This window comes from Mesoplodon densirostris, chromosome 7, assembly GCF_025265405.1.
Source record: "Mesoplodon densirostris isolate mMesDen1 chromosome 7, mMesDen1 primary haplotype, whole genome shotgun sequence".
NCBI classification, from domain to species: Eukaryota; Metazoa; Chordata; class Mammalia; order Artiodactyla; family Ziphiidae; genus Mesoplodon; species Mesoplodon densirostris.
Genome location: NC_082667.1, coordinates 77,550,584 through 77,571,883, shown reverse-complemented (window position 1 = coordinate 77,571,883; position 21,300 = coordinate 77,550,584). Strand labels below are relative to the sequence as shown.

General features: G+C 37.5%; 1 protein-coding gene and 1 long non-coding RNA gene across 7 annotated transcripts in view; both read left to right on the top strand.

Moving 5' to 3' along the window:
• The window catches only part of LOC132493387 (forkhead-associated domain-containing protein 1-like), a 127,453-nt gene that overhangs the window by 5,491 nt on the left and 100,662 nt on the right, over positions 1–21,300 (top strand). The window lies entirely within an intron of this gene.
• Positions 843–10,369, top strand: LOC132493396 (uncharacterized). The gene is made up of 3 exons (XR_009532981.1): positions 843–1,002; positions 4,710–4,848; positions 10,046–10,369. It is a non-coding gene; the product is annotated as an uncharacterized LOC132493396 (long non-coding RNA).

Here is a 21,300-nt window from a genome sequence, read left to right as displayed (position 1 = left end):
ACATTTTGCCCAGACTATGGCAGAAACTCCTGGGTGGTTTCGCGGCCCCTGGTCTCAGTTCCTCTAAGTTCATCTGCCTACTCGGGTTGAGTGACCTTCTAACACGACAAGATATGCCTAAAATAATGCTGCTAATGGCTTGCCCACACAGAGTTAGTGCATACTAGCCGCCCAGCGTGTGCTCTGCACAGAGGCCTGTAATCTGAACTGTGCTTTGCCAAGCCTCCTGGGGCTCTTTGGCCCTGAGGAAGGGGAGCTTTTTGTGATCACTCCCTTTATCTAATTGGTCCTTCAGCAGCGGGGCGCCTTTTTCTAATCAGCGGAGGCACCCTTACTCAGCCAGTGGTAGCCCCAGGTCTCATCACCTGTGGGATACAAGCCATGCTCTCTCCCAGGCTTTCTTGGGCCAACATCTCTATTTTTATTTCTGTCTCTTCTCACACTTGGACCCCTGTTCTTTAGTCATCCCCACCTGCAGTATTTACAGTGCCCAGCAGGTGTCAGGCTTGAGTGTCTTTGCACAGCTGCTCCCTGTGCAGTTAATGCACCTCCTACTCCAACTCTGCATAGCCTCATCTTTCTAGACTGTACTTCAGGGTTATCATGAAGCCGTCACTTAGATATAACTTTTGGCCTCCATAGGCACTTCTGTGCTTAAAGGTTATGGTTCTTTATCTCATGTAATTGAAATTTTGAGTTTATAGATCTTCCTCCTTAATGAGACTTTAAGGACAGGAGTCATTTCTAATCCTTAGCACAGAGCAGATGCTTTTTAACGGTGATAAAATGTATGGTTTAAATGACTCATTTTACAATAATTTTGCTTTAGCTTCCGATAGAAATAAAGTTTCCAGATGTTGTGTTCCTGCAATAAGAAATAAAGATGTGGCCTTCCAGTTGTGTAAAGCCCATCAATGCTGTGTAAGTGCATCGGGTGCGCTAAGGAACGTGGAGCCAAGTGGGCTAGTTGTGAGAGAGAGAGACTTAACTATGTTAACAAAGGTAAGCCTTCATTGTGTCCTGCCAACATTTGATAGTTGCTTTTGGGCAAACTAAAGCAATAAAATTTTAAACTGTTCCTCCTCATTAAAGGGATTGAATATTTGGCCACTTTGGTGCACCTGTGTCTTGTGAATTGTCCAATTGGAGCTGGAGGTTTAGAAAGTGAGTTTCAGTCTTGTTTAAGTCTCTTCCCATCAGACTGGTCTCGTGATTTCCTACACACCATGTTACTTCCTGTCTACCTTTCCTTGGTGTTGTTCATGCCTGGATTGTCTCCTGTACCTGCTCAAACCTTGGTCCATTCTCATTTGTACCATGGAAGTTTGTCATGCTGGATACTGTCAGAACTAATTTTACTTAAGTTTGTGTTAAGGTGCAAAGCACACGTTTTGTATATTATCTGTTTTTTGTGTTTGTTTATATTTTTATGGTTTCTCTTCAAGAAATATTATGAGTAGGGAAATAACAAGATGTAAAGAGCAAAAAAGTCATCATTCTCTTTTAAGTTGTTAGAACATCTACCTGCAATCATAATGCACTGTGGTATGTGTTAAAATAGGAAATATATGTCATGTCCCGTAGGAGCAGGAAAGTCAGTGGTGTTAGTGAGGGTGTGTCATGGAAGTAATCACTAAGCAGGTGAGTGCTGGTTGGGGTCCTGAAACATTAGTGTGTGTTCCCTGTGTCCAGTAGTGGTCTGGAGAGGTCAGGAAGCGTGCCTTTCAATTTGAGGGAACAGAGGGTTTGAGGTCCTCTCTGTTCTATTGCTCTAGTATAGTATACTGCATAGCAGCTCATAAAATACTGTTTATAGTTGATATTTAAATCGCTGATTGATCATCAAGATTGGGATGTATCATTGGAAAGGAAAATAGGAAGAGTCTTATGCTTTTTAGGTTTTTCCTTTTTTTCCGATGTCTCAGAAGGCTCTTTGATGGGGGACTTTTTATTCTCCCATACAATTCCATGAATACTTATACCCTGGCACTTATTTTAATGGCATTTTCAATTTATAAATGTCTCTGAAACACATACTGTAAACTATTTGAGGGTAATGACCATGGCCGTTGATGGCACATGTTAAATGTGCATCGTGTTAATGTTTGAGTGTCAAGTGGTCTACCATCAGTGCTTCCTTCTTTCACCCAGTTTTCTTCCTCATTTCCTTCTCCAAATTTGTCTCATTTTTCTACTCTCCCTTTTGCTTCTCTATTCTTGCTTTCTCTTTCCCATTGCATGTGTCATTCTTCTTCTTTTTCTTCTTCTCCTTCTGACTTCATTATTATGGCCAACCAAAACCTTTTCCAGGATTGTCTCTATCTTCCTTTCCTCTTCATTGCCATCCACAAACTCTTAGAGAATATTCTTGCTTGACTCCCTTACTTCCTAGCATACCCATGTACTTCCTGATCACTTTAGAACATTGAAAAGGGTTGGAATTTTTAAAAATAGGTAATTATAATCAGTCTTCTTTCACCTCTGGCATAAGACTCTTCTTCCTCAATCTGACCATTCTTAAATCTAGAAGTACTCCAGCTCATTGGTCTCCCTTACCCCCATGTTTAGGCCAAAGAACTTGTGAAACCTTAGCCCTGTTTAATACTTGAATTTATCAAAACATAAGAGGGCTAATTCTGCCTAAGGGCACCAAAGAAGAATAAAGATGCCACAAATAAATGTTTAGTCCAGATTTATAATGGACTCTTAAGTGCCTAGTTGAGTGCTAACCGTTAACTCACTTGAACACCAGGGAGGTCAGGACACACACTAACATGTTAATTGTAAAGACACTTCACTTCACCATTCCTCAATGTAGCTGGTAAACTGCATCCAGTTAGCTTAAATAACATGAATGATGAATTTCCCTGTGTATATAAATTGGGAGTTTCTAAAGTTTTCTTTTTCCCTTTGTACAACTACTGACTGGCACCTCGCTTGGTCAGTGCAATAGGAAATGATGACTAAGAAACACATTGTCGGGGCTTCCCTGGTGGCGCAGTGGTTGGGAGTCTGCCTGCTAATGCAGGGGACACGGGTTCGAGCCCTGGTCTGGGGGGATCCCACATGCCGCGGAGCAGCTGGGCCTAGTGAGCCATGGCCGCTGAGCCTGTGCGTCCGGAGCCTGTGCTCCACAACGAGAGAGGCCGCAGCAGTGAGAGGCCCGCGTGCTGCCATGAAGAGTGGCCCCCGCTTGCCGCAGCTAGAGAAAGCCCTAGCACAGAAATGAAGACCCAACACAGCCAAAAATAAATAAATTAATTAATAAAAGAAACACAATGTCTCAATATCAGTGGACATAATGTCCTAGTAGTCTATAAAAATCTCAAAATTCTTAATCTAAAAGGTAGGTCTGCCAATCTTATATCCTTTTCCTTTGTTAATATAAGTATCCAATCTATGAAGGTCTCAGTTTCCTTACTTAGAATATGAGGTGGATAGATTTGCTAATATCTAGGGACCTTTCCAATTTTAATATTCCCTAGTTATAAGGGCTGAGCCAAATACAATGGCTCACTTAATCATTAACCTCGCTCATGATGAAAGTTATCAGCAAGTTCTACTTGTAAGAGATCAAATATTCATATCCATGTATATTGTAGCACATTGACTTTTACAGAACTCCAAGTAACACAACATAGTTACATTCATAGACTTAAGGTCACTGTGGTATACTTTACAATTTTTCTTTTCCCTAGGAAGGAAATGTAGATCCCTAGGAAGGGATTTCTTTCTCTGCCTTTCAGTAATGTAAGCCTTTTATTATCTGTTGGATCCTAAAAATGGGTAGGGTTTTGGCAGGTGGAGCTTAGGACAGACATTCCAGGTGACAGGGACAACAGGAGAAAGGGCAGAAGGAAGAATGGATTTTCAGAAAGACTTGATAGCTTACATGATGAGAGCAGCGTTTCACAATCTCTGTCCTGCAGAACACTGGTTTTAGATGATGTTAATGTAGTTACAAGACAGAAGCATTTGGGAAGAACTGTACTCTACATCCTGACATGAAATTCAAGTTTCACTTTGTTTCATTACATACTCTGGAAAGTTTTGGAGGAAGGAATTGATTTATTTTTGTTTAATTCAGTCTTACTCACAGTTACTTGACAAACCTATATTCAGCTGATGGGACTGTATTTTGTGAAAGGCCAATCGGAGAAATGGTGAGATGGAGTTTAGGATATTTCTTTGTTGGGACAGGCATGTGAGTATTTTTCTTATAATTCTTTACTGTTTGTCGTAACAATTGTTACTTTGCAGGAGTCAGTTTTTTTTTTTTACATCTTTATTGGAGTATAATTGCTTTACAGTGTTGTGTTAGTTTCTGCTGTGTAACAAAGTGAATCAGCTATATGCATACATATATCCCCAGGATTCAGTTTTAAGCCCTCTGTTTTTATCTGAGTTATTGGGACTCTTAGAAAGCTCAACAATCCTGGAGTCTTCATCTCTGATGTAGTTTCCAGAAGCTCCTGGCACTTACCACTATTTCCTCTTGATTCTTTTCCTCCGACTTCAGACTTCTTACAATTATGAGCTGATGGTTTTCTCAGCCTCTAGTGTCAAAACCAGCTACCTCACTCATCTTCATTGTCTCAGTTACAAGGTGCAATATTTCCCATGTTTATATGTGTCAAAATAGAAGTCAGGGATTGATACATAGCATATGAGTAATAAAAATTGTATTTCTTTTTTTTCTTTGTTCGAAGGTATCCAAACACTGGCCAAGTTCTTAAATTGAAAGTAGAGTGATCTAACTTATTCAGCTCATCCAACCATCAATATTGAATATTTGTCTTTTTTCTTACACATATTTCTTGTATTCCAGTTGTGACATTCTAGAGCACAGTGAGTACATTTATAACTTCTTACTGCATTACTACCTTGGCTATTCCTTGACCAAAATTTACTTCACACAACTGACAACCTAATTAACCTACTAGAGTTTTTTTTTAATGTACGCATATATTAAAAAAACTCTAGTAGGTTAACTGCATTGCTAATAACTGAATTTTTACATCTCTATGCACCCATGTATCCAACACCAGATCAAGATATTATAAAATATTTCTAACACCCTACACGGTTCTCTGTTACTTCTTTCTGTTCCATACTCTCCCAGGGCAACACCTAAGCTGACCTCTATCACCATATATGACATACGTGGAAACACACAGTGTGTATTCTTTGGTATCTGGCCTCTGGTTACATATCATTATATCAGTAGTTTATTCTTTTATTGTGTTTTCCTGATTTTTTTAAACCTAGACATTCATACAGTGTCAAAGTACCACTGAGTTCTTCATATTATTATGCTGACCTCCATCTTCAGGGGCTTTCTACAGTCTTCCATGTGTCTTTGCACCTACTTTCTCTTCCGTCTAATTATGTTTCATTTAACCAACCTCAGCCAGCCTTCCCGCATATTCCCCAACATGTAGCACTCCTGTGTTCAGCTTTTCTTTTTTTTTTGTCCCCTATTCCAGAAGCCCTTTGTGCCATTCCTGACACTGTGCCTGTTCCCTGCCCGGAAGGCCTGTTCCCTACCCTCTATATACTTGTTCAAGACTCAGTTTAAATGCTACCTGTTCTGAGAAGTCTTCTCAGAAGAAGCCAGTACTTTTTGGAATCCTTCTTTAATGAAATCCCATAGCAAGTGTAATCTGTCCTCCCTGATCTGGTAATTAATTATCCATTGTTCCTATCATATAGTGTTTGTTTTCCTTGTGTGCTGTTATTATTTATTGAAGCAGATTACAGTGACTTGAACCAGGAACTGGGTCATTTTCCTCTTCATTTTAGTGCAAGTTTCTGTGATATGAAGTTAAACTCTTTTTCCCTCACTTCCCATTCACCCTCAGCAGTTGTTAAACATGAAGTACAAGTGAAACTTATTGGTTAACAGGTTTTTGTGGTCCTTGGTTCTGGTCCCTAGGTCTAAGCTGCACTTCTGTAGTGCTGATTTGACTGATTTCTTATTGTCACATAACTCAGGCATTAACTAAATCCTTACAAATTTAGATACATATAAGATAGTATTAAAAAAACCCAGTGGAGGGCTTCCCTGGTGGCGCAGTGGTTGAGAGTCCGCCGGCCGATGCAGGGGACACGGGTTCGTGACCCGGTCCGGGAGGATCCCACATGCCGCGGAGCGGCTGGGCCTGTGAGCCATGGCTGTGGAGCCTGTGCGTCCGGAGCCTGTGCTCCGCAGCGGGAGAGGCCACAACAGTGAGAGGCCCGTGTACCGCAAAAAAAAAAAAAAAAAAAAAAAAAAACCCAGTGGATATCAAAAGTTTTGGCCTGGAGGAGAGTGTTGTATGAGTCCTAGTTTGGTGGAGCTCACACTTAATGATCGAGCCTTCCAATATTCCACTGTAAGTAAGAAAGAGGTATGCAAATATATGGTTAATATTTAACAGTGTTGATAAAAAAGAGAAGAGAGAAAGGGACGACAGATACTTTGAGGGCCTTTTGGAATTCATGAACAATTATGATTGGATGGGGGAAAAAGAAGAACCGAGGGCTAACCTCCCACAAGTGAAGTCAGGAAAGAGAGAAGGGCTCATCTGGTATGCAGGTAGAGAGGTTTGACCTACAGAATCTTAGAAAACCTCAACAATCTGAGCAGCGTTGGCAAGAGGCAAACTAAAGGGCTAACAAAAGTCTGCAAAAGTCTCACCCAAAGAACTCTGGCATGGTGTTCATCATCTAGCTAATCCTAACATGCAGACATTTATGAGAGTAAAGTCAGGTCTTTACCAGAGTGGGTTTCTTATCTGGGCAACTGGGTCAAATGAAGAAAGGCAGGTGTAGGCTGCCAGAGTAATAAATAAGGAGAGGAAAAACAAAAAGAGCGAGACATATCATTCATCAGTGATTTCCCCCCAGTATTCTTAGTCTCCACCTTATCTCCATCTTACTGCTAACACAGGAACTAGACCGAACAGTGAGGTAAAAGGTCTCTACAGAAACTGAGGTAATATAGAAAATAAAAAAATAAAACATAAAATTGTAAATTTTCTTCCTAGGGGTAATTGAGTTGATAGTTCAATAATAACGTAAGATCAGGTGAAGTCTAAAGAAATTTTAGAAAAGCTGGATAAAGTAAGAAAACATCTGTTCGCTGCCATCTGAATGTTAGAGAGACACCAAGACGTGGGCCAAGTTGTGGAGAGAAGGGAAACACAGACGCAAGCTTGACATTTGGTGCAGCTTTTCTCCTTTGGGCATTTGCTGATTCAAATCTTACAGCCTAGGAACTGAAAAGCCAAGGAGTTCAAAAGACTCTAACCACAGAAGCCAATGGGCAACAGCTCAGGCTAAAGGCAACAACTAGTGGAATGACAAGCTAAGTGTATCTTTAGTCTCACAGGGCTGCGGGAACCATTACATTTAAAGCCTAACAAATACAAGGGTAGTTGGGAATAGGGAGAATCCAAACTTTCACATGGTAACCCCAAAGGGCAACACCCGTAGAGGAAGGACAAGACAGGAATAGACCAACCTTCACACAGACTGAAAAACGGCTTTGAATGAGCTCAAACTGAGAATGGACTAAGGTTACCAGTCCCTATAGTAACTGTCTGTCATGGGCCAAAGTAAATCTTTTCAAGAGAAAGATAACAACATCCAGAATGTGGAGGTATCTTTATAGTTTCCTAAAATAAGTTAAGCCCAATTTTAGTATAAAAAATAATTGGACATAACCAGGAAAAAGACTAAATGATCAAAAGTTCAAAAAAAGAAAGAAAGAAAAAAGACAACATAAATAGACATAGGAGGACAAGAGTTAGCAGGCCTAGGTTAAAAAAAAAAACAACAAAACTACTATGGTTAAACAAAGAAAATAGACACATGGCAAATAAGCATATGAAAAGATGCTACACATTCCATGTCATCAGTGAATTTTGAATTAGAACGATAATGAGATACCACTACACACCTATTTAAATGGCTAAAATCCCAAAACTGAAATACCGAAGTTGGTGATGATGCAGAACAATTGGAATTCTCATTTGTGGCTAGCGGGATACTTGGCAGTTTCTTACAAAATAAACGTACTTTTACCATACAGTGATCTAGTAATCCCGCTCTTTGGTATTTACCCATAGGAACTGAAAAGTTCAGAAAAGTTATGAAAGTAAGAGCCTTTACAGTGAGAAAATTCTATGATTCTATGGTTTTTCAACTCATTAATTTGTGTAGTTCATCCATTTTACTCATTGTATACACTTAAGTATATTGTTCCTTGAAATGGCCATTCAAAGTTGTTTCCTGCGCCACACACTATGAATGTTAGGGTTGGTCCTGTGTAAATCTTACCCCCATTGATTTAGTATTATCCCTAAACAAGCAACTTTCTTCCATATGGAAACAAAAAAGAGGTTCAGAAATGTCCAAACTAAGGTTTTATAAAACTGTGTTATCAAATCTTATTTATCAAAAAACTTAAAACATAGCAGTATGAGTTCCCATATACCCTTTACTCAGCTTCCCCAAATGTTAACATTTTATATTACTAGAGTATAATTATTGAAAGCAGAAAGTTTACATTGTCACAATGCTACTAATGATTTATAGACTCGTATTCAAATATTGCCTATTGTCTTGCGGTCCAGATTCAAATCTAGGATCCCTTATTGCATTTGCTTGTCATATCTCCCCATTCTTCTCTAATCTAGGATAGTTCCTTAGTCTTTTTTGTCTGTTATGACCTTGAACTAAAGGAAAATCTTAGCCAGTCATTTTGTAGAATTTTTCTCAAATAGGGTTTGTTTGATATTTTCTCATGGTTAGACTGAGGATATGTATTTCTTGACAAGAACACTTCAGGAGAGATATTATGCCATTTTCAGTACATATTAGAGGTACAAACAAATCTGTATGTCTCACTACTGGGGATGCTAACTTTGATGACTTAGTTATAATGATAGCTGCAAAATCACTATTTTTCCCTTTGTAATTATTTGAGATTGTTCAAATATTCTGCTTCTTGTTTAATTTTCCCATACTAATTTTAGCATCCATCAATAATTTTTGACTCCAGCCATTACTGTGGTGTTTGATGATTGTTCATTTTCTATTCCCATCATTCCCTCTACATTTATTAACTATAATTTGAGTATAAGAAAGAGCTGTTCTTCTCCTTCATTTATGTATTTATCTGGTTATTTGTTCATATATATACATACATCAGTGTGAACTTGTGGATAATTATTTTATTCTACGGGTTAAAATTTATTACTATCATTAATTGTTTTGTTTCTCAAAGTGTTCCATATTTGGTCACTGGTACTCCTTCCAGCTGTCTCCTATATTTTTCCTACATGGCCATACAATTGTTGGAGTAATATCTTACTTTCTGACACCACAAAATGCTCCAGACCCATCTTTTACTTTCCTCTGTCTCAGCCTTGAATCAGTCATTTCTCCATGGAGTTCTTGTTCCTTGCATTAATAATGGTATTCAGAAACCAGAATCTTGGTATGAGGTGGATTTATCACTATCCAAGCTACCTCATTGTGTTTTCATCAGAGAGAGCTAAAAATATATATACGAATACATAAAAATATACAAGTATCTCTATTTTCATATTATCTATCTGGGTGTGTGTGTATATACACACACGTGTGCATGCACACACATTATCATCTGTCTATCTACATATATATATAACTTCAAATTGATATATGAATTCAAATTGATACCTTGATTCCAATCCAACAGCACAGGGTTTGTTCTAGCCTCCCTTACCCTTTCCTTATTTGTCACTCTTTAACAATTAGAAACCTGATTCTCCTTATTTCAGTCTATTCATTTGCTCAATTCTGGAATACACATAAAATATTTAAAAATCATTAACCTGTACACGTGTGAAAAATAAATTTACTAACAAGTTCAATATTTGTGTACATTTCTTTTTGTCTTTAGCTTTTCAGTATATATTGTGCATGGTTAATTACAGTATATTAAAATACTTTTTTCCAAAGTTACTTAGGTTAGCTCTTTCCCACCTCCTTCAGTGTGTTTTTTTTTCTTCTGCAGTGTGAGAAAATCTAGTACTTTGTGTTCAACTCAGACTACCAAACCAGAAGTTCTAGCAGAAAAGGTGATAATCCATATGTGCAATAAGATCCCCAGGTGATTCTTTTCATTGGAGAAATATGAGGAACACTGCTTGACGTCTCTACAACTAAGATGTCTAAAATGAAACTTCAATTATTCCTTCTTCCAAACTTTTCCATCCTGCAAATCTTTTCTTCCTCAGTGAATGGTGCCATGATTCACACAAAAAGTAACTCCATGCAAAAACCTGGGAATGATCCTCAGTTCCTTCCTTTTGTTCACTTTCTGCATAGACTGCATCATTAGGTCCTCTGGAATCTCATCTCTCTCTCTCTCTCTCTCTCTCTCATCACATATATAATGTTTCTCTTCATCTTCATTGCCACCGTCTTAGCCACTACCATTTCTCCTTTGCTCTACTTGAACAGCCTAGTATCTACACAACTATCTTTTCATTTAATTGCTTTCTCTTGCATCTAAGATAAAGTCAAAATCCTTAGCCTTATAGATTCTGGCCTTGCCTTTTCTTGTAAGTTGTATTTTCATACTTATAAGTACAGGCACACTCACACACACACACACACGTATAGTTGGTATTGTTAGTTTAGGTTTTGTTTGCCCTCCTATCCTAGCATGAGAAAATTAAGAAACAAAGTCAAACCAAAGAAAAACTTTAAAAATAAATTTGAATAATATCCTTTCCCTCCAGAACATTTCTCTAAAGCAGTATTATCATTAATAGCAGTACAGACCAGAATTTTTTCCCTTAGACATAAAGACATGGTGAAGAAGTCTCATTAAAAACTGGAATCTAAGCTTTCAATGTCAAATTCTGTCTCTAATCTTCTGCAGTAAGCCATAATGATTAAAGTATAGGAATCTGAATCAGAGGTCTGGTTTAGTATAATCTTTTTTGTAATAAGCTTTGTACCTTAGACAAGTCATTTATCTCTCCATTCCTTAATTTCTTCATTTATAAATGGAGATGTTAAGAGTATTGATATTCAAGGCTAATGAAAAAAGAATGCATCTAAGTACTGTATCAAACACTTTAAAAAGTGACCAGTTCAGGTTCTCTGCCCATTTTTAAATTGGAATATCTGGGTTTTTTTGATATTAAATTGTATGATTTCTTTAGATAATTTGGATATTAACTCCTTATCAGATATATCATTTGAAAAAATCTTTCATTCAGTAAGTTACCTTTTCATTTTGTGATGGTTTTCTCCTCTCTGCAAAAGCTTTTCAGTTTGATATAATGACACTTGTTTAATTTTACTTCTGTTGGCCATGGCTGAGGAGATAGACCCCAAAAAAATATTGCTAAGATCGATGTCAATGTATTTTTCCTAGGGGTTTTATGGTTTCAGGTCTTAAATGTGAGTCTTTAATCCATTTTAAGTTTATTTTTATATATGGTATAAGGAAATAATTCAGTTTCACTCTTTTGCAAGTAGTTGTCCAATTTTCCTAACACCATTTATTGTCTTTATTTCATTGTATGTTCTTGCCTCCTTTGTTGTAGATTAATTGATCACATAACTGTGGGTTCATTTCTGGGCTCTCTATTCTATTCCACTGACCTATGTGTCTGTTGTTATGCTAATACCATACTGTTTTGATTACTATAGCTTTGTAGTATAGTCTGAGATCAGTGCATGTCATACCACCAGCTTTGTTTTTCTTTCTCAATATAGCTTTGGTTATTGGAGGTTTTTTGTTTGTTTGGATGATTCTATACAAATTTTAGGATTATTTGTTCTAATTCTGTGAAAAATACCATTGGTATTTTGATAGGGGTTACATTGCTTTGGGAATACATACAAATGACCAAAAGACACATGAAAAGATGCTCAATATCACTAATCATCTGGGAAATGCAAATCAAAACCACAGTGAGATATCACCTTACACCTGTCAGAATGGCCATCATCCACAAGGGAACCCTTGTGCACTGTTAGTGGGAATGTCAATTGGTGCAGCCACTATGGAAAACAGTACAGAGGTTCCCCCAAATGTTAAAAATAGAATTACCATATGATCCAACAATTCAACTTCTGAGTATCTATCCAAAGAAAACAAAAACACTAATAAGAAAGGATGTATGCACCCCTCTGTTCATTGGGGCATTACTTATGCTAGCCAAGATATGGAAGAAACTAGTGTCCATAAATAGATGAATGGATAAAGAAGATGTGGTGTATATATACACACATATATAATGAAATAGTACTTAGTCCTAAAAAAGAATGAAATATCTTCACTTGCAACAACATGGATTGACCTAGAGTACTAGGTGTGCTAAGTGAAAATAAGTCAGACAGAGAAGAACAAATACTGTATGATTTCACTTATATGTGAAATCTAAAAACTAAAACAAAGAAAACAAAAGAGAAACAAACTTGTAGATACAGAGAACAAACTGGTGATTACTAGAGGAGAAGGGGGATGGGGACTGAGAGAAATAGGTGAAGGGGATTAAGTGGTACAAATATCCAGTTATAAAATAAATGTCTTGGGCCTCCCTGGTGGTGCAGTGGTTGAGAGTCCGCCTGCCGATGCAGGGGATACGGGTTCGTGCCCCGGTCTGGGAGGATCCCATATGCCGCGGAGCGGCTGGGCCCGTGAGCCATGGCCGCTGGGCCTGCGCATCCGGAGCCTGTGCTCCGCAACGAGAGAGGCCACAACAGTGAGAGGCCCGCATACCGCAAAAAAAAAAAAATTAAAAAATAAATAAATAAATAAATAAATAAATGTATGTCTTGGGGATGCAATCTACTGCATAAGGAATATAGTCAATAATACTGTAATAATTTTGTATGGTAATATATGGTTACTAGACTTATCATGGTGACCAATTCAAATGTATTTAGATGTTGGATCACTATGTTGAACACTTGAAACTAACATAATATTGTATGTCAACTCTACTTCAATAAAAAAGTGACCAGTTAACATTAATTGGTATTATAATTACATTTTCTCTTCATAAAGGCACATTTTATTGATTTTTTCATTATAAAGTATAAAAGTACCTTTTATTTTCAAGATGAGTTCTAAGATTACTTGTTAATGTTAATATGGTAATTTAAAATACGTCTAGATATAATTTAATTTTAATTGCCTAACACAAATATGTCTGATATTCACCATTATGAGTTCAAACCTTTTAGTAAAGATGTCAAATGAGTCACCAAAACATTTTTGTTTATTGCCTCTCATTGAACCCTAAATGCTAACAAGACTTTTTGTTGGAATGAGGGATCAACATTTTATACTCTTTAAGAACTAATGCCATAGCTGTTTTATTTTTATAAATAAAGCTCTTTCCGTTTACTTTGTAGTGTACAATTTTTGAATGGCCTGGAAAGAGAAAAATTATTCTTTGGGCTGACAAAAATGATAAAGAGGCTCATTGCTGATGAAGGGAAGAAGACAAGGAAGAATAGAGAAAGAAGGATTAGTTCCTCTTTCAAAAGGGGGGCAAGATACTAGAGCTTTCTGCAGGGAAACTGAAGCACACCTTTCTTTCTGAGATTTGAAAGGAAGAGATGCCCTACATTTAAATATCTAGAGTATATCTTCCATTTAAAAATGAAGCTAGCTAATCATCCAGTGAGGAAGAAAAGAGTAAAATAGCCTTTGATCAAGTCCTTTCTGTGGTGTTAAATGCAACGAATTATAATGAATATCACATATCTAATGAGTTCAAGAATTCCCCTTGGAAGAATTGGTCTGTCCTTTACAAAAAAGAGAGTTCAAGTGAGTTATTTGCATTTGGTAGGGAAGCTCTACTGTCTAAATCATACTCATTTAAAGGTGAAGTTCAGGGCTTCCCTGGTGGCGCAGTGGTTGAGAGTCCGCCTGCCAATGCAGAGGACACGGGTTCGTGCCCCGGTTTGGGAAGATCCCACATGCCGCAGAGCGGGTAGGCCCGTGAGCCATGGCCGCTGAGCCTGCGTGTCCGGAGCCTGTGCTCTGCAACGGGAGAGGCCACAACAGTGAGAGGCCCGCGTACCGAAAAAAATAAAAGGTCCAGTTCAAAGTCTGCCATAATTTGTTATTATATATGTAATTTTTGAATGTAATATACAGTTATATATGTATATAACATCAACAAGAAAGTGACCCACTTTAGAGTCAAGAAAATATATAGGTGAAGTGTAAAAGGGTTGGAATAGATATACCATAACAGTAACAACAAAACAAAACAAGACAACAACAAAAAAACTGGAGTGGCTAAGAAAATATCAGAAAAAAAATATTTTAAGATGAAAATTTTTACGAGAGACAAAGATATTTTAAAATGATAAAAGGATTATACCATCTAGAATGTATAATAATTATAAACTTATATGCACCTAACAACAGAACTTCCAAATACAATGAAGCAAAATCGACACAAGGGAAAAGAGAAACAGACAGTTCTACAATAATAGTTGGATACTTTAATACCTTTCTTTCAATAGCAGAACAGACAGAAGATCAACAAGAAAATAAAAAAACTTGCACAACATTATCAATCAACTAGACCTAACAGCCATGTATAAAACATTCCACCCAAGAGGGCTTCCTTGGTGGCGCAGTGGTTGAGAGTCCGCCTGCCGATGCAGGGGACACAGGTTCGTGCCCTGGTCCGGGAAGATCTCACATGCCGTGGAGCGGCTAGGCCCGTGAGACATGGCTGCTGAGCCTGCGCGTCCGGAGCCTGTGCTCCGCAATGGGAGAGGCCACAACAGTGAGAGGCCCGTGTACTGCAAAAAAAAAAAAAAAAAAAAAAACAACAAAATTCCACACAACAGCATCAGAATATACATTCTTTTCAAATGCACATGGATATACTATATGCTAGGCCATAAAACAAATTTCAGTACATTTTAAAGGATATAAACAACACAAAGAGTGCTCTCAGATGACAACAGAATGCAATAAGAAATCGTTAACAGAAAGAAATTTGTTGAAAATCACAAATGGAAATTATACAATATACTCCTAAATAATTCATGGGTCAAGTAAGAACTCATAAGGGGAATTAGAAATAATTTGAGATGAATTAAAATGAAAGTATAACATATTAATACTTGATTGGTCGCACATAGTCTTTTGAAAAGCAGAGGGGTTAGACAAAGAGATCTAAATTAATTTAAAAATCATTTATTATTCTGGGAATAAAAAGAACTGGGCTTAGTCTCAGTTTTGCCTTTCTTTATCTTTGTGTCTGTTGATCATCTTGGAATAGTCATTACATAGTCAGAATACAGTTGCCATCTCAGGAATCAAATACTGTTATCTCTAGGGCTACCATAACAAGATACCACAAACTTGTTAGCTTAAAAGAACAGAAATTTATTTTATCACAGCTCTAGAGGCCAGAAGATCAAACTCAGAGTGTTGAGAGGGCCATGTTCTTTCTGACGCCTCAAGGGGAGGATCCTTCTTTGTCTTAACCAGGTTCTGGTGGTGGCCATCAATCACTGGTGTTGGCATTTTTTGATTTGCAGCTGCATCACTCTGGTCTCTTCCACTATTGTCACATGGAATTGTCTCTGTGTGTTCCTGTCTCTGGAAACAATTTAAATAGAAATTTCTTTTTTAAAAAAACAAACTGTTGATTACTATGCTCTATTTAGATAGTTCCTCTAACCCACCCACCTCCATTTCCCCATATGTATTTGAGAAGGAAAGAGGAACTCCTGTGAGCTATCATTTTGGAAAAAATCAATGATACAGTGTTTTACTAGAGATGCCTCTTATCTAAAATATTTGAATTAAATATAAAATCTGGGGAAATGATCACCCAGTTTCCCTCTTCTAGAGGCATGATCTAAATGATAGGCAGCAGAATATTTTATATCCATGAGGTTTGCTGACATTATTGATTTGATCCAGAATCTGTATTTTCTCTCTAAAGAAAACAGTATTCTCTCTTTCCTTTCTTTAATTTCTAATGTTGATGTCTTAAGATTATTGTCAGAGAGGATGCTTGTAGTTCAAATGATTTGGCTGTATTTCACTAGTATTATTACAAGCTAGTCAAACAATGGCTGGGCTCCAGTATAGACCTCGGTCCCTTTGTTCCACTGGGATACGGATGTGAAAGCCACTGTTTCCTTATATTCCAAAGACCAAATAAATAAAACAAACAAATAAACACAAAAAAACAAGTAAATGAAACTATCTTAAAACCAACTCTCTTTTCTTCCTCATCCATGTTAATTCTCTTCTACCTAAAATTACTTCCTGGAAGTGATTTTTATGTTTCTTAGAGCCTCTTTATGTATATATCCACACTAATGCATATAAAACTGTTCCTTGTAGATCTTTTACTTTTTCCATTTGAAGAATTATTTTCACATGTCATATAGAGTTTATCCATTGTCCTAGATATGCATTTTTCCTGTGTATTTGAGCATCATAGGAAGATAAATTCTACTCTTGAAAATGTTAACTGGTGACTGAGACACAGAAAGCTATTCTTCTTACCGTTTTTCAATAGTGAGTAGTAGATTCTGTAGGGGTGGAATTTTAAGATGTAAGTATACTGTTTTTCTACACTCCAATTATGTTCCCCTTATCATAGAAATTGACCAGTGAAGTGTGCTGCTGACTTTTCAGAATCCATGTACATACAATCCATTAAGTTATTAGATATAACGTTGGTCAGAAAAGCATACTGCGAAATGTTGCTTTTATTTAAACTCCCACTATTTTCACTCCATGGTTTCAAGATTTGACTTCTTTATTGCCCTCTGGTAGTGGGCTCTGTGAACTGCATATTTACGGGTCTGGAACACATATCTTCCCGGAGGTATTCAACTCCTCAGGTACAAGCTAAAGAGTAGATGATAAGAAGCATTTAGGTTTATTAAAACTAATTAAGAATATCAGTAGCCTGACTGTTGTTTCTAAAAATATAAAATATTTATCCTTCTGTTGTCAAACAACCATATTTCATGAAAAGAAGTATAAATCCTTTTTTGCTTGCAATGAAAGAACAATAATTGAAGGTATTCTTCATTTTGACCAAATACCTTCTCTGAAAATATAAGTTAAAATAGGAGTTGAACTTTGCAAAATATTCTTTAGTAAATAAAACTCCACATATAATTTCAAATTATCATTGAATTTTACCTTAAATTTAAATATCTATATTGACTTAAATGGTGTACTCTGTAATTTCGGATGATTCCCTCCTTTATATCTTCTTCCTCTCTTCAACAAATAAAATACATATGAATGCCTAACATGAGGTAGGGTATTCTCTGTGAAATAATGATGTTGGTATACTTGATTTTGACTTAGCAGAGGGATTGAGCCTCTGTGTTGGTGAATTCTCCCCAGATGGTGCGTGGGGAGAGGGTCAGGCATGTCTCTGTGCTCCTGAAGTTTTCTCTGTGAAACTGTCAACCTCCAATATCAGAAATAACTTCCTTCGTGAGAAGGGATTTTCAGACATTAAAAGTTTTCTCTTAAAGTGCAAGTATTTTTAAAATCTATAAAATATAGGGCATTATACATTTTCTTTAGTTACTACAAGCTGAATTTTAACTGAGAAGACTGGGGACTCCATGTATGTGTACACGCATGCATGCGTGCATGTTTGTGTGTTACACGTGTGTGTGTGTGTGTGTGTGTGTGTAGGTCTACTGAGGATACAGAACGTATTCTGCACATGACAGAGCAGTGGTATATCAGAAGGGAAAAGAGTATAAAGGACCAGCTTCACCTGCTTAATTTGTCCCCTGACGTGGTGTCTTCTTATTTTCCACAATCATTTGCTGATCTGTATACTAAATACCCAGGGTTCCTGGGTACCCCCAGGTACCTCTGTAAGTTTTACAAGCCTGTCAATATCCCATGTACAGTGAATGGAACCTGGACTTTTTGCCCATATAGTTTTCCTTTCCCTCAGAGTTTTCGTCTGAGCTATGTCATGGGGTAGGTACTGTTGTGAAAATTTGTGCTCACTTGTTAAATAGAAACTACTCATTTAACTGTTTAAACAAATAAACTATCTTGAGTCAATTGCACGGCACCTCCAGTCTCTACAAAGCAGAGTTACTTTGGGACAGGAAGTTCTTTTAGTTTCCCCTTAAATCAAAATACAAAGTTATTGAGCAATTCTAGGACCAACCCTATAGTTGCAAACTTGGGAAGAGATCACAGGATTCTGTAATTGTTTGCTTACCCCCTTACTGGGACAGCAAATAGCTCAATAGTTCTTTTTTTTTTTTTTTTTTGCAGTATGCGGGTCTCTCCCGTTGCGGAGCACAGGCTCCAGACATGCAGGCCCAGCAGCAACGGCTCACTGGCCCAGCCACTCCGTGGCATGCAGGATCCTCCCGGACCGGGGCACGAACCCGCATTCCCTGCATAGGCAGGTGGACTCTCAACCACTGCGCCACCAGGGAAGCCCAGCTCAATAGTTCTTATACTGAAGTCAAAAGGAAGAATAATACCGGAACAAAGTCTGCAGTTAAAGTCTGCGTCTTATTTTTATTTTCTCTTGGCACATAGTAGGTAACTGTTAAATGTTCTCTTGATAAATATTAAAAACACACAAGATACTTCCTATACTAGGGGTCATAAAATTTCAACTTTTCTTTTGGTGTAGGGGTTGAGGATGAAAAGTTTGGAAACTTCTGATCCATGTTAATGTTCCTGCTTTGAGAACTGCAGGGTGCAGCTTTTAGATGGAAAAGGTTGCCAAGAGGACCAGAAGTAGAATAAAGGCATTTATGTAATTCTTCCTTATAATTTCATTTATTGGTTTTCAGCATCTAACTTTGAAAAGTTGCCTGAGGCTGCCTAGGGTCTGCAATAAGGGTCACAGCTGTGCTGTCCTACCCCCTCCCCACACGTGGGAACAGAGCCTCCCCAGCAGTGCTAATAGAGCCCCATGGCTTTCCGCCCACCTCGGTACTGCTCAAGGCAGTGGCTTTTTTCTACCAGCCTCACCCTTCTCCATTTGAATCTTTTTCTTCTTTCCAGTTTTATTGAGATGTAATTGACATGTAACACTGTATAAGTTTAAGGTGTACAACATCATAATTTGATACATGTATATATTGCAAAATGATTACCACAATAAGGTTAGTTAACACATCCATGACCTTACACAATTAATTACCTTTTGTGTGTGTGTGTGTGTGTGTGATGAGAACATGTAAGATCTACTATCTCAGAAACTTTTGAGTATGCAGTAGAGTGTTGTTAACTATAGTCACCATGCTGTACATCAGACTCCCAGGATTTATTCATCTTACAACTGGAAGGTTATACCCTTTGACCAACAACTCCCCATTTCCTCCACTCCCCAGCCCTTGACGGCCACCATTCTACTCGGTTTCTGTGAGAGCAGCGTTTTTAGGTTACACGTAAAAGTGAGATTATGCAGTGTTTGTCTTTCTCTCTCTGACGTATTTCACTTAGCATAATTCCCTCAAGGTTCATCCAAGTTGTTGCAAGTGGCAAGATTCCCTTATTTTTTAAGGCTGAATAACATTCCATTCTACATATGTGCCATATTTTCTTTATTCATTTGTCTGTCAATGGACACTATAGAAACAGAAACTCACTCAGTTCCTACAAGTGTCCAAGGTAACAATAGACAAAATATGGATGTTGGTGGGTGTAGATCCAGGCAGTAGGTTAGACTACATCCCACAGGCAGGAAGGCCACTATTTTAGGAGGAGCTGCTTTGAATATGAATCAAATAATAATTGATTTATATATCACCAGTTCAGAACTAACTCATCTGTTTTAGACACCTCACCATAGATATGAAATGAGAATGAGTGGAAAAAGAGGCTTCTGAAGGCAAACAGTCATAAAACCCATTATTATTGTGTAAAAAGGAGACTATACAGTCTTACCTTTAGAACCTCAAATCAAACAAAGACATGTAGCAGCCTCAGTAGGATATAATCGCAACAGAAAAAATACAAGCAGAAGGCAGAGGAAAAAGAAGTGCCATTTGGTATGGGAATAAATAGCTCTGTATGTCTCAAAAGCCTCCTATAAACATGTCTGGGTGTCAGTATAGTGTAATAATTAATATCCATAAACCCTGAGTCTTAAGAAAAAAGAACTGTATCTTTTGCTTTCTTTTAGAAAGGGACAGAAAGGTAACTATATTTGCTTTAATAAATACAGAGACTTGGTGCACTTAAATATTTGATCACCTAATTTTAAAAATGTTTCTTACAGCATACATCATTTTCTGATGAAATGGGTAAAATAAGGTTCTAGGGTGTGAGGCAGGCATGAGGTATTATACACATTTTCTTTTCTGTCCTTTTGTAGCTGAATATCCTTTTCCAGGCCTAAAGAAGTAGTAAAATTATGCACCTAAGATTGAATAAAAGGTTTCATAGACATATTTTACATATATGCCATTAGATTTCCACAGAGTTATTTCAGGCTGCTGACAGGCTGCTTGCTTGAGCTGAGACCCCTCTAAACAAAGCCCAGGAAGAAACTAACAACTGTGAAAGCCAACTTATTTCTTCTGTGAGTAACTTGGCTGCAGAGCAGACTAATTACCCCTTTAACCACACTGTTTGAACTCATTGTCCTTATCTGGGAATCACTATTCTGAAAGTAGAGAAGGGGACTAGGGAAGTTAAAAGAGACAAAAGATGTAAATATGGTCTCTTTGCAGAATCTCAAAGGTCAGGCAACAGGCTTATTTCTGATGGTTTTAAAAAGAGAAGCTGAGCTGTGGTTTAAAGGTCCACTTTGGAATTCAAGTTCTACCTCAGGTGCAGCCTGAATGCTAGTCTCCACCTGGAGTGAATCACTGAAGGATCATTTCTCAGCACATAGTCAGTGTTGGTTAAATTTTCATATTATTTTATCCCAGTGAATAATACTGATGAGGGATTTTGAAACTATTAAATTCCGCCAAAGGACTTGATTTTGTAATGATACCAAACCTTGGAAAATAAAGGAAGTAGAGATTGGTGAATCCTTGACAAATTATTAGAGTTATAACTGATTGTTTCATAAGGAAAGATAGGGAATGGATCATTTAGGAACCTGAATGAATACTTTGAATCTCATCTATTTCTGTTAAAACTACAGGTTAGTTGAGCTCAAAAATTGTAGGTATAAAAATTGTGTTTTTTGGTAATAAAATTTGTTTTAACCCTTCTCTCAATTATGCATTTAAATGTTGACCAATTCACAAGTAACTGTTTACAGTCAATGGATTGGCAAGTGGCTTTGGGAT